A 17,704-nucleotide genomic window follows, 5' to 3' on the forward strand; every position below is an offset into this window, starting at 1 on the left:
GATATGTCGTTATGAGGCATAACGCATATCACGACATACTTGACACATTTCTAGCCAGTTATCGTTCACTGCTACCGCACCCGCGGACAAAAGTCGATTAGCGAGAATGTTCCGGCTTTATAAAGGAGCGGTGGCAGCAAGGCTCGGGTAAAAAAATACGAACTAACAAACCAAACGAAGCTTAAGCTTACGCCTCTATAATTTATCAAAGCGTCGGCCTAAACGAAAGTGAACTCCGCGATTTCAAAAGTCCGCATGATAATTGAAATCTACGAAAAGAAAGAAATGTTCAACCAAACGGGAAGAAACAGTCGTCCAGAGTAAAGTGCCTCGAAAGAAATAGCGTAGTTTGAGTCACCCTTTTCGCAGTGCTCGAGTTTCTTAGCGGTGTCGATCTCCGATGCGCGTCGTCGACTTCTTTCGGCAAGCGTTGAAATGATCCATTGCAGTTTTTCCACCGCGAGGATATGCACAATAGTCACAGGAAAACACTTTCGGCGTCCGTTTTCTCTTTTTTCTGGCTGGTGTGTGGCAGCATGGCGGCGATTTGAGAACTGGGGGGAAACGTTTCAGCCCGCGCCGAAATGTGAAAACCTTTTCGCTTCATGACTGGACATAGATCTGCTGCTCGGTGCCGCCTCTAGGAGACGGGAGCTCCGGTGGAAGCGCGAACAGATCTCGGTTCTTAACACAATTTTGGATAGTGCTTACTTCTTCCCCGTCACCAGACCACAACAATACGTGCGGAAATTTATACATTTACTTCCGGGCCCGTAAACACAACAAGCCACTTACCCACTAAACATTTCACACCCTTATGGGTGCTAGAAGGGGTGCTTTCTGCATTTACACCCAAGTCACACCCTTTTAGCACCCTTTCCGGCCAAAACACCCTATCACAAGGGTGTATACCACACATAAGGTATGACTTTGCTCGAAGAAGGGTCTTAAATCGACGCCTGAAGGGTGCTGAAAGCATTGATGCATAAATCTGAGTAACGTGTACACGTCCACGCATTGAGCAATGTGTGTGTGTATTGCATTTTTAATGCGGAAGCATTTTATGGCCTTTCAGGTAGCAAAGCTGCCGTTCTCCGCAACAACAATCCATACGGGACCCTGCTCATGCCAATCTTGTCATTTCCCTTGAAAGCATTCAGAAAGCATTCAGAACCGCGCCGCCCGTTTTATTCTCTCAAATTATTCACGTCATTCTAGCGTCCCGTCCATGAAAAAAACACTAGGTCAACCTGACCTTTGGTTAGGTCGCAAGTACTATCGTCTCTGTCTTTTTCATGGAATATGTTAATACAACCGTTCTCGTAAAGAAAATATTGTTACAAGCACGGGGAAAAGGGGTTTATTTAGGCGTGCGAGAGCAGGAACGGCAGGCTACGAACAACAGGAATGGCCGCTGCACCGTCTTCGTTCTCCTCTTTCTTCCTCTTCTTGATCCACGCGTCCCTTTTACGCGCTTGGACGTAACATATACCTCTCCTCGCAGACAAAGCCCACTGGGCGAGTCAACAAGCTTGTCGTGGCGTGCATGATTTCAACCGTGCTACATGCGCGACTTGTGTCCTAGCAGAACGTCTACCATTGTTCGTGAGGCGCGCGAGAGTATAGTTCACTTCGCTGACTTTGTCGATGACAACATACGGTCCATCGTAGTTTGCCAGCAGCTTTTGGCACAAACCGCGCTTCCTTGTAGGAGTCCAAAGCCAAACGAGATCACCAGGGTGATATGCAACAGGCCGATGTCGTGCGTCGTAGCGGGCTTTGGAGTTGTCTTGTGATGCCAAAGTCCGCAGACGCGCAAGTCTCCGAGCCTCTTCAGCAAGGCATAGCGTATCGGCGACCGTAGGATTGTCGTGGTGGTAAAAAGGGAGGACAGTGTCGAGCGTATACCGGGGCGGCCGAGCATATAGAAGGAAGAAGGGGCTGTAGCCGGTTGTCTCGTGCTTGGCGGTGTTGTAGGCGTAAGTAATAAACGGTAGAACTTCATCCCAATTCTTGTGATCGGACGCAACATACATGGAAAGCATATTTGTGATTGTCCGATTAGTGCGCTCAGTGAGGCCGTTCGTTTGCGGATGATACGGCGTCGAGTGCCTGAGGTGCGAGTTACATAAACGCACAAGCTCTTCCACGATATCCGCCGTGAATTGACGTCCCCGGTCGCTTATAATAACACCAGGCGGTCCATGTCGCAGAACAATAGCGTGAAGTAAGAAGAGCGATACTTCGGTGGCGGTGGCTGATGGTATAGCCGCTGTCTCGCAATAGCGCGTGAAATAGTCGGCGCAGACAGTTATCCAGCGGTTCCCCTTAGATGACTTTGGAAAAGGGCCTAACAGATCAATTCCAACTTGCCGAAAGGGTGAGCTGGGAGGTGGCACAGGTTGAAGCAGACCAGATGGGGCAGTGGTTGGGCGTTTCCGACGTTGGCACTGTATGCAGCTGGCGACATACAACTCAACCGAATGTCGCATCCGGGGCCAGTAAAAGCGTTCTTGAATGCGATAAAGGGTGCGCACAGTGCCTAAGTGACCGGAGGTAGGGTCATCGTGCATAGCCTGAAGGATTGCTGGCCGGAGACGCTCCGGCACCACTAGAAGGAAGCGTGCACCCGTGCTTGAGTAGTTCCTTTTGTACAGGAGCCCGTCACGTAGACAGTAGCTGCTTGTTGCACTTGAATGGGCAGAAGTGAAGAGTGGCTCCAATTTGGTGTCTGTCCGTTGTTCTGCTTTGAACGCATCGATTTCTGGAAACGCGGATGTCACAGAAGCGACGAGATGATCAAAATCGTCTGCGTCGCAGTCCGTCGTAGGAAGCGGCATACGGGAAAGGCAGTCTGCGTCAGCATGTTTTCGGCGACTCTTGTAGGCGACAGTGAAGTTATATTCCTGCAACCTCAAAGCCCAGCGCGCAAGGCGACCACAAGGGTCGCGAAGATTCACTAGCCAGCACAGGGAATGGTGGTCTGTGACGACTAGGAATGGGCGTCCGTACAAGTACGAGCGAAATCGCTGAACTGCAAAGATTACAGCGAGGCATTCTTGCTCTGTCACCGTGTAATTTCGTTCAGGTTTGCTTAATGAGCGGCTTGCATAAGCAATCACGTGCTGACGGTCGTCATAACGTTGGACCAAGACGGCACCCAAACCGACGCCACTAGCATCTGTGTGGATTTCTGTCGGCGCAGTAGGATTGAAGTGGCGAAGGATAGGTCGGGAGGTCAGTAGGAACTTCAGCTGCCGAAATGCAGACTCGCACTCGGGTGTCCACTCAAACCGTGCGTCTTTATGTAGCAGATTTGTCAGAGGATAAGCGACGTCAGCAAAACCAGGAATAAATCGGCGAAAGTAAGAGCAAAGACCCAGAAAACTACGAAGTTGCTTCACTGACTGCGGCGCACTGAATGCCTCAACAGCTGCAGTCTTGAGGGGATCAGGCCGGATACCGTCTTTGTCAACAAGATGACCCAGCACAAGGGTTTGACGGTCACCAAATTTACATTTCTTGGAGTTCAGAACCAGGCCGGCGTTTTTGATGCAGTCGAGGACAATATCCAGGCGCGTATTGTGCTCATTGAATGTGCGCCCGAATATAACAACGTCGTCCAGATAGCACATACAGATGTTCCATTTTAACCCACGCAGAATGGTGTCCATGAACCTTTCAAAGGTTGCTGGAGCGTTGCACAACCCAAATGGCATCACATTGAATTCGAATAATCCATCCGGGGTTATGAAGGCTGTTTTCTCTCTGTCTGTCGGGTGTATCGGGATTTGCCAATATCCTGAGCGCAGGTCCACTGAAGAAAAATAAGAGGCCGAATGAAGACAATCAATTGCATCATCAATCCGGGGCAGCGGGTAGACATCCTTCTTAGTCACGGCGTTTAATCTTCGATAATCGACGCAAAATCTCCAGTTACCATCTTTCTTTCTGACGAGTATGACCGGAGCTGCCCAAGGACTCGAGGACTCTTGTATTATTCCATTTTTCATCATGTCACTCACTTGTTCCCCGATTATCTTGCGCTCGTTAGGCGACACGCGATAAGGCTTTTGCCTGATCGGGCGCGCAGATCCCGTATCGATAGTATGGCGCGTTCGTGACTCGGGAATCGCGAACGCTTTGTCCGGCTGCGCAAAGTCAAACACTGACAGATGCTTAGAAAGCGTATCCACCAAGGTATGGCGCTCCCTTGTGCTGAGCGATTTGTTTATCATCGACAGAAGCTTTTTGTCTGAGACTTGGCGAGCGTCAGCAGGGTCACACGGCGAGTCTGTTAGTACGGCTACGGACGAAGACGTGTATTCTGTAAAGTAGGCAAGTTTCAAGCCGTCTGGAAGCAGGACGGGTTCTGCCGAGCAGTTGGCCGTCCACAAGCCAGCACGCCCGTTGCCGATGGATACCACACAATGAGGGACAAAAACGTTCTTCTTCACACAATTTAGATGCATTGGCTCTACGGAGGCATCGAAACTGCCTGGAACTTCACCGCGACATACAACCGGCACGCACACCGAGGTGGACGCAGGCACAACAGTATCTGCAGACACACAAAGTTCACCTTGACTGCAAGTCTCCTCTAAGAGCCCGGACGAAACATGGTCATCGACGCAAACTTCCCCCGTGCGACAATCAACGGTCGCACCACACTGCCGCAAAAAGTCGATGCCCAAAATCACTTCGTGCGTCGATCGGGGAATAACTACAAACTCCGTCGCGAAAACTCCACCAGCCAGGGACACTTCAGCAGTGCACACACAAACAGGGCGCAACGACTCGCCGCTCACTCCACAAAATGTTGCAGCCTGGTCCCACGGAAATACAACTTTGCGCCCCAACCGACCTTTAAAACCGAGACTCATTACGGATACAGTTGCCCCGGTATCCACTAAAGCCATTGTAGGAACACCATCAACAAGTACATGCACTTTGTTCTTAATCATAGCAACTGCAGGGGGCATTTCTGTCGATAGCACGTGTCGAGCGACCTCACCCCCATCGGCCGCGCTAGCTAGTTTTCCGGTTGTGAAGGCGAGGCTGAGCGGCGCACTGGCGATGGAGATTGACGTAAACGCGGTGCACGAGAAGTTGGCGGTGGCGTCAAACTCCTGTCAGATGCCGGCGAGCGGCTCCGGAAGCTTCTCTGCCAGTAATCGTTGCCAGGAGGGACGCCAGCTGACCAAGAGGTGGTGCATGGCTGTTGAGTTGTCCTCGTAGGAGGTGTGGTCCTTGTTGAAGACCCCGATCGACGATTCCACGTTGTTGGGCGACGATTGCAAAATCTCGCTATGTGGCCCGCGACACCGCATTGGAAACACACCGGCAGATGCCGCAAATTTCGATGTTCTTGCACGTAGTCACGCATGTTGCTGTCGACTGCATAGCCAGCAGGTGGGTCCCATTCATCATGGCTAGGCATCGGCCGCCCGGAGGCGTGCGTGCGGCGAGGGCGTTGGTCGTAGTCATGATCTGGATAGCTTAGGGTCCCTCTCGTTTGTGGGGTAGACCTATACTCGACGGTCGCTGAGTGAACCGTGGGTTGCCATGCGGTCGAAACGGCCGTGTTTCGCATCTCGTGTGGTAAGTACGCACCAGCGATGCCGGGTGTGCAACGGTACATCTCTTCCCGATGGAGCAACTCTTCGCGAACAATCTGCCGTATTGTTGATGGAAGGTCAACACATGAACTCGGGTCTACACTTGCCACCGTTGTGACATTAGCCAGGCGACCAAACTTCGGTATTATCCGTCGCATCTTCAGCGTCTCAAAGGTCCTGCAGTGGCGAATGACGTCAGACACGGAATCCAAGCTTTCTTTGCCGATCAAAAAATTGTAGACGTCTTCGGCTATCCCTTTCAACAAATGTCCAACTTTGTCCTCTTCAGACATTTGAGAGTTCACTATTTTGCACAGTTTCAGCACTTCTTCGATATAAGTCGTACAGGTCTCGCCGGGAATCTGAGCTCTTTGCGAAAGCGTCTGTTCGGCGCGTTTATTTTTTGCGCTAGAGTCTCCAAAACACGCTCTGAGCTCCTCTACGAAAAGCTCCCATGAAGTGAGCGTGTCTTCGTGATTCTCATACCAGACGAGTGCTGTGTCGGTAAGGGAAAACACAACATTTGACAACTGTGCGGTCGAGTTCCAACCGTTAGATCGGCTCACCCTTCGGTAGTTTGTGAGCCACTCGTCGACATCTTCTCCGGCTTTTCCTCCGAAAGTGAGTGGCACCCGGTAGTATTGCCACGGAACGCCAGGTGCTGGCCTTGAAGCCGCGTCAGAACCTTCGGGAATCTGGCAGGCGTATTCAGTCATGTCAGGTGATGGTGGCGGAAGTCCGGCAAGTCGACGGCTTCGGCGAAGTTGTAGCAGCGTAGGCTCCGTGGTTACGAGGTGTACCCCGCACCGTCCACCAATTTGTTACAAGCACGGGGAAAAGGGGTTTATTTAGGCGTGCGAGAGCAGGAACGGCAGGCTACGAACAACAGGAATGGCCGCTGCACAGTCTTCGTTCTCCTCTTTCTTCCTCTTCTTGATCCACGCGTCCCTTTTACGCGCTTGGACGTAACAATATTTTCACCACACCAAGTTCTCGTCTCGCATCGACCATCAACACAAAATTGATGTGCCATTCTTCCTTTTTGCCAAGAACAGCCACTCAATGGAACCGCCTTCCTGCCTCCACAGTCTCAATTTGTGACACCACTAATTCAAGGTCGCCGTTCAAATTGTCTTACAGTTTGATTTTCTATTCTTGCCTTGCACTGGAAATATTGCATATTTTCACCGCTTCTTTCTGTTGTACCTACTAGGCCTTGAAAGTATGTATAATAAATAAATAAAATGTGACGTCATCACCGTCCTTTATAACGTCAGTAGTGATACAGAAGGTAGTAAATACAACAACGTTAATTATGAGCAATTATGGGTAAATAATGTGAATAAGGGTGGAGTAAATTGAATTAAGGTTCGTACTAACTATATCACGGTGGATTACGAGAGATTAAGGTAGAATTGTGAAGGACACGTGACAACGTATGAACTAACGTATCATGGTCACGTGAAAATTTCAAGTGTAGATGCGTGAAGGGATTAAGTTTTCGCATTCCTAAGTGACTGTCGATTTTTTCAAGGATTCTGATGTTACTGGCATGACGGCCACTCCAAAAATATATCATCCCCAGAAAAAGAACGCCCTTTCACTTACAATTTAATTATCATTATTTCTCGTGCTCACAGGAATATTAACATGCAATTAAACACTTCTAGAAAAACTGCAGCAGCAGAACGAAAACACGAGAGCAACATGCACAATTCTGCACTAATATTTTGGTGCCCTTAATAGCCCAGCAAAAAGTGACGAAAGGGAAGAAGCTGTTTGGATACAGTGCTGAACAAACAGGGATGTGCTGGTAGACGAGCCTCTGCTGTACAATGGCATCAACGTACAATTTGCATGGTGAATCCATAAAGAAGACTTATAGAGGCGAGATCACGTTGAAGTTCTCAAACCCTAATTTCCACGTACCTTGCCTAATTTATTCAGAGGTTTACTAAGCTACTGATCTGCTTTCTAAGTGCATCCTCAAATACAGTTTGTAAGGCTGAGCCTATATATTAAGGGCTGGTGTCGTCAAAGCTGTAATTTCTTATCCAGAGCACACGCGCTTGCAAACGCAGTCTTCAGTCACCTCATGAATGTTTACGCGTCGCTGTCGCCCGACCAAGATGTGAGCGTCTTTATCGAGTCAGGATGTCGCTGAAACTACGCTGTGACCTCGCAAGGTTGCTTCGTTCGGACGCAGCGAATGATCTAATCGCGACAGCAGAAGAGCGCCGATCGTCTCGCTCACCGTCCCGATTTGTGTACTGCACCCTCAGTGATGCAGCACAGACTGCGCCCCCCACCTCAAAATAAAATGCTCGGCACGAAACGCAGTAGCAACTACCCGCCTCACCGCTCTAGTCAGAGACCACAACGAAGCAGCAGCAAACAGGCGGCCATGCGAGCAAGCAAACCTGACAGAATAAACGTTCAATTTGCGCGGCCTCCCCATGCCCAATGAAAAGCGACCGGAAGTGACGGGACGACTCTGTACCATCACTTCGGCGCGCGGCAGGACGGGAAGGCGGAAGCTGCGCCATCATGCTCGTTTTCGCCCGCGTTCGCGTATCGCGCTGTCCGAAATAATTTTAAACGTGTGATTAGTTTTGTGCGCGGGGTAGAAAAAGATGTGGCCCGTGCTTTGTGTATTACTCGTGCCCCACTTCAAAGCAAAGCGTTCGTACGCACTGGAAGATGGATCCACGAAGGCTGAACCGAGAAGTTGCAACGTGGCCGGTCGGTAGTACTGGCATGATGGAAATTTTCAGGCAAGTGCCCGTTTATTTGGTATTTGTTTTGTTCGCTTTAGAAGTATCTCACTATGATCTCGTAGCATAATTCATAATTCACTAATGTAAGAGCAAGAGCAGCTGCACTCCTAGTAGGGCAAGTTAACTACCTCGATCGCGTCCCGTGTGACTAATGTTTGTCAAATCTGCATCGGACGTGGTGCGCCTGCATTGTTACGCTTTGTTTCTCAGCGCTTGAGCGTTCATTGATGTGATTCACTTGTGCGTTCAGCCGCTTTGGTTCAGCACGGCTTCTTGTAATACGGTCGTTCGCACTTCAGTTAAATGTGGTCGACCACTTTTGTGTCGCGTAGAAAAAGGACAACTGGCTTTGCCACCTTTCGAAAGAACCGGCGCGGTATTGGTTCTCCCTGATACGGTCGCGTGCTGCTGTTGTTGCTTGCCGGACGCCTTCAGCATGTTTTCGGCTCGCTTTGCCTGTGCGTGTGTGCTCGTGTGTGTGTGTGTGTGTGTGTGTGTGTGTGTGTGTGTGTGTGTGCGTGCGTGTGTGTGTGTGTGTGTGCGTGCGCGCGCGCGTGCGTGCGTGCGCGCGCGCGCGTACAGTATATGCCGGTTTGTATGGGCCGGCGTGTTTGCGTGTATCTAGTGCGTACGTGTTTTGGGAGTGTGTTTCTGTGGGTCGCTGTGTGTGCGTGCTCGTGTTAGCGTGTCTGCCTGCATGTATGTGTGCTTGTTTGTGTTTATCAATGTGCGCGTGCGCGCTTTTGTGTCTGCGCTTTGAGAGTGCGTATATTTGTGTGTGCGTGCGAGTGCGTTTTGTGTGCGTGCGTATGTATTGCATAAAGCCGGTAGAGTATTACTCGCAATAAAACTTCCGATTTGGTGCAGCGAGTGTTCCCGCCTGAAAGCTGAGTTTGGTTTCAAGGCACCCTGGACAACTGCTGTAAGAGACGCCGTTTCTCGGGAGGACCAGTGGGAAGGTGTCAGGTATCCGCCTTCGTCCTTTTTCCTCCCATGCCCTGATGAATCGATATCCTTGATTGTTATTGTCAAAGGAACGTTACATCCAGAGCATAAATAAATGATTAAGAAATCTGTTAGTGTGTTTCGCCATTACACTAATTCTGATCTTAAAGACGATTTCCCATTAGCCCACATTTCTGTTGATGCAGACAACCGCTGAAATTGTTAGTGGCAGGTTATTCGAGACGTTCTACGTATATAGCAATTGTCTTCAGGAGCTTTGAAGTGTTGTGCTTTAGAGGTATCGTATACAAGCTTTAGGATTCCGGATAGTTTTCATGCCCTTCGAGACCTGTCGCCTATAGCCCTACTGAAATTCGTAACTACAGTTTGGAGCACTGGGGAAGATTAGAAGGCGTGACCTGGCTCTTGAGAAAGTGTTTAAGCTGGAGATGTAGGTTGAGGAGTTTGGGGTTGGTAACACAAAGGATTTTTTATGCCTTAGCAGTAGGAGTGTCAAAGGATAAAAAAAATGTATGTGTCAAGCGTAGGAAGCTGCTCATGTGGTAGAGGCTTGTGTTTGCGTGTGCGTGTGCGTGTCTGCCCGTGCATGCATGCGTGTGTGCGAATTCGCTCCTCAAAAGGGAGTATGTGTGTAAGTGAGCTACTTCATTGCTGGTCTGTTTGCCAAGAATTGGCAAGAAAACACAATAATGAATTTAACTTGAAATAATAAACTGCAAAGCATGCTGGCATAGTGGCAACAGCAGCATATGAGCATACAAGCATGCAGCTGTGTGACAATCTTAATGCATGACTGCAACGTCTGGAAGGAGGCTTGCTTCTACGGTAAGCAGCACAAAGTCCACATTCTTGGCTTTTCTCGTGCAAACCAAAACGAGGCTCATTGCCAGTGCTCTTGTTTTTTGTTCTAATAGCATTTGTTTACCTTGTACTTAGAGCGTCGTTTCTCGCGGGTCATGCAGATGGTAGCAGCAGTTTCACAATGCCCGGCCTTGGTGCCCCCCATCAAGAGCAAGCCACTTGCGTTCGCCTTCAGACAGTTGGTTAATGTCTTCTCGAAAGTGGTTGAGAAGACAACATTGTAAGTAGATATAGTTGTGTAGTGTAATGTAATAAGTCAAGTTATAATTTAAAACTCTGAGGCTTCTTGACCGCCTAAGCTTGGTATCATGTGCAGTTGTGTGTGGTTGTAAATATTGTCAATGGTACAGTGCATACTGCCGGTATGACTGCTGATCCAAAGTATACATTTGCATTTTCTTGATGGTCTTTCATAATGAGGATTTTCTTTGTGCAAGAATATTCACAATGCCGGGGCATTGCAGCATCATATCCTTTATTGTGCATTAACTGCTAATTTCGTATGACCTTCCTGCGACCAATTTATTTGCAGGAAAGAAATATTTGTTTACTCTCTGCAATGAGCTTGTTATTTGCTCATTGCATTACACTCTTCTACCTTTAATTTATTCCCATATAATTCTCAATATCTTAAAATTTCAGGTGTTTTTATTTTGAATACAATATCAAAATCAAAATTCACCGGATTGCAATCTAGACTGCAAGGGATTTGAAGAAATTACAGGAAACCAGGACCTCTCGGGAGCGTTAAAAAAACGTTTCCGCAGGCAATGTGCCTATTTCTTGTACTGAGCTAGCTGCTCATGAGAATTGCAAGCATATTTCATTTCACACAGTTTTGCAGGATATAGCAGGCCTATCATTGTCCCTAAGCACAACCGTTCCTCATTTGCATCATGAAAATGTCTCATGCTTAATTTGGGACAAGTCTTGAAAAATGAATGTTTCATAATTTTGAAACTACACAAAATATTGGTTGAGGCTAGACAGTTTTCAGACAACTTGACCATGTTGAACGTAGCCATTACAAAACAAGAAAAAAAACATGCACAGGAGCACTCATTCAATGAAATGCAATGCTTGGGGTCATTTTCCACATGGCAAAATGTACTTTTAAGCGAGAGAGGGCGGGTAGCCAATTTACAACCATTGTGACTCATGCGGGTAGTGGCAACACAGGATGAGAAATGGTTTTGTCTGAGGTTCATTGAATATGTGAAAACCTATATACAATACGCCCCCCCCCCCCCCTGTGAGCGGTAACGGAGCAATATGTTTTGACAGGCTACACAAAAAAGGACCATGTAAATAGTCACAGATTAACAAACTGCGCAGAAGGGGCATCACAGTTTAGAGCATGAAGTGGGAGCATGAGGAAGGATCATAAGTTTAAAGAAGGGAATACTACTTGTCAGCGCATTGCCAAGCTAACCCATTGAAAGAAGGGGGCGTGCTCTAAGGAAAATAGTTGACAACACATGCTAAATTTTCAAGGAAAGTATGCCAAAATGCCAATTCTTACTAAATTAGTGAATAAGAAATACACAATAAATTTTAGCATACAGAAAGGGTCTAATAAACTGCATTAGAGAGTTGGAGATTGTTGGGCTGGATGCATGTATTGCAGGGCAAATGAGAATGCCAGTGGGGATTCCCTCATTTTCATCTTGTGTGCACTCTGTAAAACAGTACTCTTTGTCTCCTAGTGTAATAATGTTGTGTAAAAACAGTCATTTTTTAATGCATTGTGCATCTCACTCTTAATGTGTTATATCCCGTAAGGTTCTCAGCTGCAATACTTATAAAGTGTAATGCAGAGATATATTGCAGATTTCATAATGTCATTGTTGTATTAAGGTCACATACACACTCTTGCACAAATGTCTCTTGTTGAGAGATGGTAGTCATTAGTATACCTTAAATTTTATTTACTCTTACTTTCTATGGTGGAAAGGCTACTGTAAATTTATTTGTTTTTGATGCTTGCTCTATGTGCCTTGTATTCACAATGACAGTGGTTTAGCATTCACAGTAACATGCAATTCCTTAATTTGCAAAATAGAAAGTTCTCCTACCTTTCACTTGTCTTGCCCAGTTGCCTGAGCTGTGCATTGTGCCCAGTCACTCTAATTAAGTTTGTTACTTTGAGGAGCTTGTTGCTTTATCAAATTTTCCACAAAGTACATATGTAATTGCACAGACTGAATTCTCATGATTCTCTTCTTATTTTGCTAATGCAGGATGCAAGATTCCAGCAATGCCCTGCGCTGCATTTATTGGTCAAGATGCTCAGAGAGTGGAGTCCCTGCACCTCGTGGTTAACCGTGAACATTTCTTTTTCTTTTGGAAAGCTAAAGGCCATTTCCTGCATCAATTGCATTTGTGCAGCTCAGATGTGTACTATATTTTTTCTAATTTTGAATCAATTAATGTTCGCTGTTCAGTATCAAAAATGGTGTACAGCGTGAAGGACAAGGACTGCGAGATACATACACTGCGCTGACTTCCAACAATATTTTATTGCGTTGCCACATCGTGTGTGTATACACAAGAGGGGTCATGCGCAGAAAATGAAAGCCAGTCACAAGGGGTGTTCTAACAGCAAGTCATTGTACAAAGAACATGGTCACTTGGAAAAAAGAAACATCACAATTTCTATCTGTTGAGATACAAAACTTCACTAGGGGTCGGCGTGATAGAGGGGGCACTAACGCACACACTACCCAGTCTTGTGGTGAAATCAGCTTCAATAATTTACCGGGTGAGCTGTGTCTCGCTAAAACTTCCGTATCTTCAAAGAGGGGCATGCAGCCGCAGTCCCGGCATTGAATGCCCAAGTGGCCTTGAGCAGTGTTATGGACGTTGTTATAGTGCTCTCTTAAACTATCATTTAGGCACCTGCCTGTCCGTCCAACATATTTACTGCCTCAAAACGGGAATTTGGTAAACCACATTCGTTGCACACATCGCAAAACGTTTTCTGTGCCCGACAGAGCAACAACTCTGACGCGATTTAGGCACGTTTACACGCTTACAGAGCCTTGCCAGCTTTTCGGGGCTGAGAAAAGGACTGTGATTCCTGCAGGTTGCCCAATCTTTTTTAGCCTATGGGAGACACACATACGGTAGCACTGCAAACCTGTGTCTGTCAACCGGCTCGTTCCTTGACTGATCGCGCTCATCACGTTTTGTGCACTTCAGAGGCTGTTCCACTATGGCTGAAATTAAGGCCAAAGGGTAGCCAACCCAAGATAGGCTATCTATCAACCTGTGCAGCAATACTATGTTGCATCTCGTGTGAGCAAGATTTATTGAGGCTGTGAAGGAGGCAAAGCTTTAAAGTATCTCATTTACCGAGCTTTGAATGTGCAGAGTTAAAGGGCAATTAAAGGGCCTTAATTTCAGCCATAGCGGAACAGCTCCTGAGGTGCACAAACTCTGATGAGCCTGCTCACTCAAGGAACCAGCTGGTTGGAAGACAGGTTCGCAGTGCTACCGTATGAGCATGATGTCGCCCATAGGCTAAAAAAGATTGGGCAACCTGTAGGAATCAGTTGTGTTCTCAGCCCCGGAAAAACAGGCAAGGCTTTGTAAGCCTGTAAACGCGCCTAAATCACGTCAGTGTTGTTGCTCTATCGGGCACAGAAAACGTTTTGTGACATGTGCAACGAATGTGGTTAATCAAATTCCCCTGTTTTGTTTCGGCAGTAACTGTGTTGGACAGACAGGCAGGTGCCTGAACGATCGTTTAAGAGAGCACAATAACAACGTCCATAACACCGTTCAAGGCCACTTGGGCATCCATTGCAGGGACTGCGGCTGCGTGTCCCTCTTTGAAGAAACGGAAGCTGTAGCGAGACACAGGTCATCCGGGAAATTATAGCAGCATATTTCACCAGAAAACTGGGTAGTGTGTGCGTTAGTGACCCCTCTATCGTGTTGACCCCTAGTGAAGTCTTGTATCTCACCAGATAGAAATTCTAATGTTTATTTTTTTCAAGGGACAATGTTCTTAGTACACTCACTTGCTGTTAGACACCCCTTGTGACTAATTTTCTGCGCATGCCAGCTTTTGTACATATACACATGATGTGTCAACTTAATAAAATATTGTTGGAAGTCAGTGCAGTCTGCCGTCTCTCGCAGTCCTTGTCATTCAAGCTGTATGTCATTTTTCCTCATTAATTGCAAACTATCCCAAGAAACTACCCTTGTTCAGTATATTTATGATGTTTCATACGACCATTTGCTGGCAAATGTTAGTGTGATATTTAACTTGAACTTTTGCATGACTGCCTGTGTTCTTTAGTAGCCAGAGTAGGGCTAATTTATTAACCATATTTGCTAATTTACATACTCACATGCTACAGCACGCCTTAATCTTGAATTACTGCATGTAAGTGCAAATAACATAGAAATATACTATGTATTTTAAAACACTGTCCACATTTTGTGCTCAGCAAAATCGTTTAATCAACACTGGTTTGTTTTTATCAGGCCTCCTACTGCACTTTGCACCCAGGCACTAGTAAATGTGGAATATGCACTCTTGATTTATAGTAAGAGAAGAACCTATCTTCAAACTACATATTATATATGAAGGAGTGCCTTCGGGTTACAAAACAAAATTTTATAGAAACTGCAATTGTAGTTAGAAAATCCGCTACACAGCACCTTTAGCCCAGAGAACTCTCGTTTCACAAAAGAGGACAAACTATGTAGGCACTAAAAATTCTACATATTTTTCGTGCTCAAGTAATCTTGTTGGAAAGAGAAAATTAGCAATAATGCTCCTCGCTTAAACCTCACTTAAAGCACGTCTACTCTTGGAAAGTACAGTTTCAGTCTGTAAAATGTTGGCCATTTATGCTTTACATCGACTTTCCGAACTTATAATAATGCTTTGCGATTACATTAGCGCACAAAATCACAGATGTCTTTCTTGTGTGTTTGCTCTGCATTTCAATTGCTTCCCTAATTCACCTTTGCAATATCCCTTTTTTTTTCAAGGCATCAAAACTTGAATTTTCGTTCATTGGAGCCTAATACTGAAAATTTATTCCTTTATGTGGCCCAAAACACTGCGAGATCAACTCAGGCTCTTTCAGTGCTGCTATACATAGTTTCTTCTCTAAAAACAGATTTGATAAATACATATATTTCAGATACCTTTGTGGGAAATGTACATGTTCTTGTACTTACCGATGTGTTTGGTGATTGTGCATGTTTATATTTCATGTGATTTATGTATATCTTGTACTCTGTATTGCAGCATGCAATAAATATATTGATATTTTTCTTGAAAATGCAGCATATATCTTACCAGTATGTGTAGCATGTTATGTGGATCTGGAAATCGTGATAACTGTTGGTGTTGATATACATGCTCAAAAGTGTCAAATTTGCTAGGTTGTATTTGTGCAGCGAAGACAGGTTTTGCAATATACACCATGAATTACTAATATGTAATGTGATCCACACGTATAGGTGTTGTGTATGCCCATCGAAGCTTCAAGGCCGGCTGTTCGACGGTGCGTTTGGTAGCCGAACTTGAACCTTCTGGCGCACGCAAGAGTTGCGCGTGTATCACTGTACATAGCAGTAATTGAAGGCGTGTACTGCCGAACCTGCCTTCCATACACGCTAGAAATAAAAGGGTGTACACCCTTCCAACACCCACACAGATGGGTGTTAATTTGGACTAGCACCCTTACACCCTAAATTTATTTTGCTGGACACCCTTCCTCTAGGGTGCTATAATTGCACCCCAACTGTAGGGTGTAGACAACAGCACCCTTAGGTTGTTCGTCTGGCGAAAAACTGATTTACACCCTTAAGGGTGTTGAAGTGTTTAGTGTGTACACTGGACTTGACGTAGTAGTTCTGCGGAAACCCGCAAGGTGGAGAGAAGTAATGAATAAAGGGAAAATCAGACATCCACCCGTACGAACGGGTGGATGTCTGATTTTCCCTTTATTCAGTACACTGGACTTGTCTTTACGAGAGAGATAGAGAAGTAAACTTTGTTGGAGGCGTAAATTAGTAGTTGAGACTCTGGCAGAGGAACTAGCGCGGAGGCCATGCCGCCGCATAGCAGTTAGCCCACTCTGTCAGCATGACTTGGCATTCTGGCTCCTCATGATGGTCATGTGATTAGCGAGTGCGCCCAACCGAGGAGTTCATAGGAACGAAAAGCTTTGTGGATTCGGCACCCAGTATGCAGCTAAGTGAGTGTGCAGAGCTGGCCGGCTAAACAACAGGGCTTCAGCGCGGCGCTTCTGGGTGACGAGTAAGAACATGCAGTCAGCATATACTTAGTGTTATGCTAACAATAAGTTCATAGAGAGCGAAAAGCTCTCTTTAGGTGTGCCACCCAGTGAGCCTAAACAGGTATAGAAGGTGCCAGCAGTTTTCATCGTGCAGACATGAGGGAATAGTCAAAACTAAGCACATCACGCAGACTACTGCCACTATATGTCTATAATACCGGTTCTTTTTTTTTCAATGTGAGAAATATTGAAAAACAAGGCGTGCTTCTGAAGTAAACGAACAATCAATCATATATGAATAACGTATGTGCTTTCACGTGCCATAATCACGATGAAATTATCAGCCACGCCCTAGTGGCAGACTCCGGTTTCATTTTAACGACATAGGTTTTTTTAAAGCACACCCCGTGCAAGCTACAGGACGGCTTTAGAGTTCCGACTTTACCGGCCGCCACGGGCGGCATCGAACCTGCGACCTGGTACTTAGCAGTGAAACGCCTTAGCCGCTGAGTTATCGCAGCGAGTAACCGATCATAGCAGTTGTTTTCTTTTGGTGCCCTCTATGTAAAAAATATGTGTTTAATGTACATAAGGCGCAAGCGCAGATGATGCGACAGTTACTAAAACAATCTATTTTGCCGAAAAGAAGTACCATATCTAATCAACTGGCTCTTCCAGCAAAAGAATCTTTTTTTTTTTTCTGAGCGTATTACTTCGATAGCAAAGGGTTGCTTTTTTTTGCGGGGGAAAGATAACGAGGTGCGAGCTTAATTATTCACAGTAAGGAAAACAAATCATTTCGTTTCGACAAACTTACTTCGACCAAGTTCGTCATAAACGCTTTTTGGAAAGGCACGTCCAGCAAGGCGCAACCCTTCTGCACCCAATCATCGTGATTTCTTATGCCTTTGAAAAGAAGCGCCTGGTCTTTTATGCCACGCAATGAGATCGCGAACCTCACTGTCTTCGGGTGCAAAGCCTTGATTACTCTGACAGATAGTGGAACTGAAAAGAAAAAAAAAACACACGTAGGTGTCTCACTGCATACACCCGCAATATCGTTCCGCAGGACTTCAACTAACTAGGTACAACATTTTTGCAAATATGCATCCGCTTACTTATTGGAACATGTTACACATACAGCACGAGATCATGTTCCAGTTGCTTAGTGGAAATTATGTTTGCTAATATTATGTTATTACTGGTGTCGCAC

At 46.2% G+C, this 17,704-nt stretch overlaps 1 long non-coding RNA gene across 1 annotated transcript; it reads left to right on the forward strand.

Moving 5' to 3' along the window:
• The first annotated feature begins 8,930 nt into the window (after positions 1–8,930).
• LOC142558048 (uncharacterized) lies at positions 8,931–12,822 on the forward strand. Its single transcript, XR_012822935.1, has 3 exons — positions 8,931–9,361; positions 10,324–10,442; positions 12,463–12,822. It is a non-coding gene; the product is annotated as an uncharacterized LOC142558048 (long non-coding RNA).
• The last annotated feature ends 4,882 nt before the right edge of the window (positions 12,823–17,704 follow it).

The sequence above is a fragment of the Dermacentor variabilis genome, chromosome 9, assembly GCF_050947875.1.
Source record: "Dermacentor variabilis isolate Ectoservices chromosome 9, ASM5094787v1, whole genome shotgun sequence".
Classification (NCBI taxonomy): Eukaryota; Metazoa; Arthropoda; class Arachnida; order Ixodida; family Ixodidae; genus Dermacentor; species Dermacentor variabilis.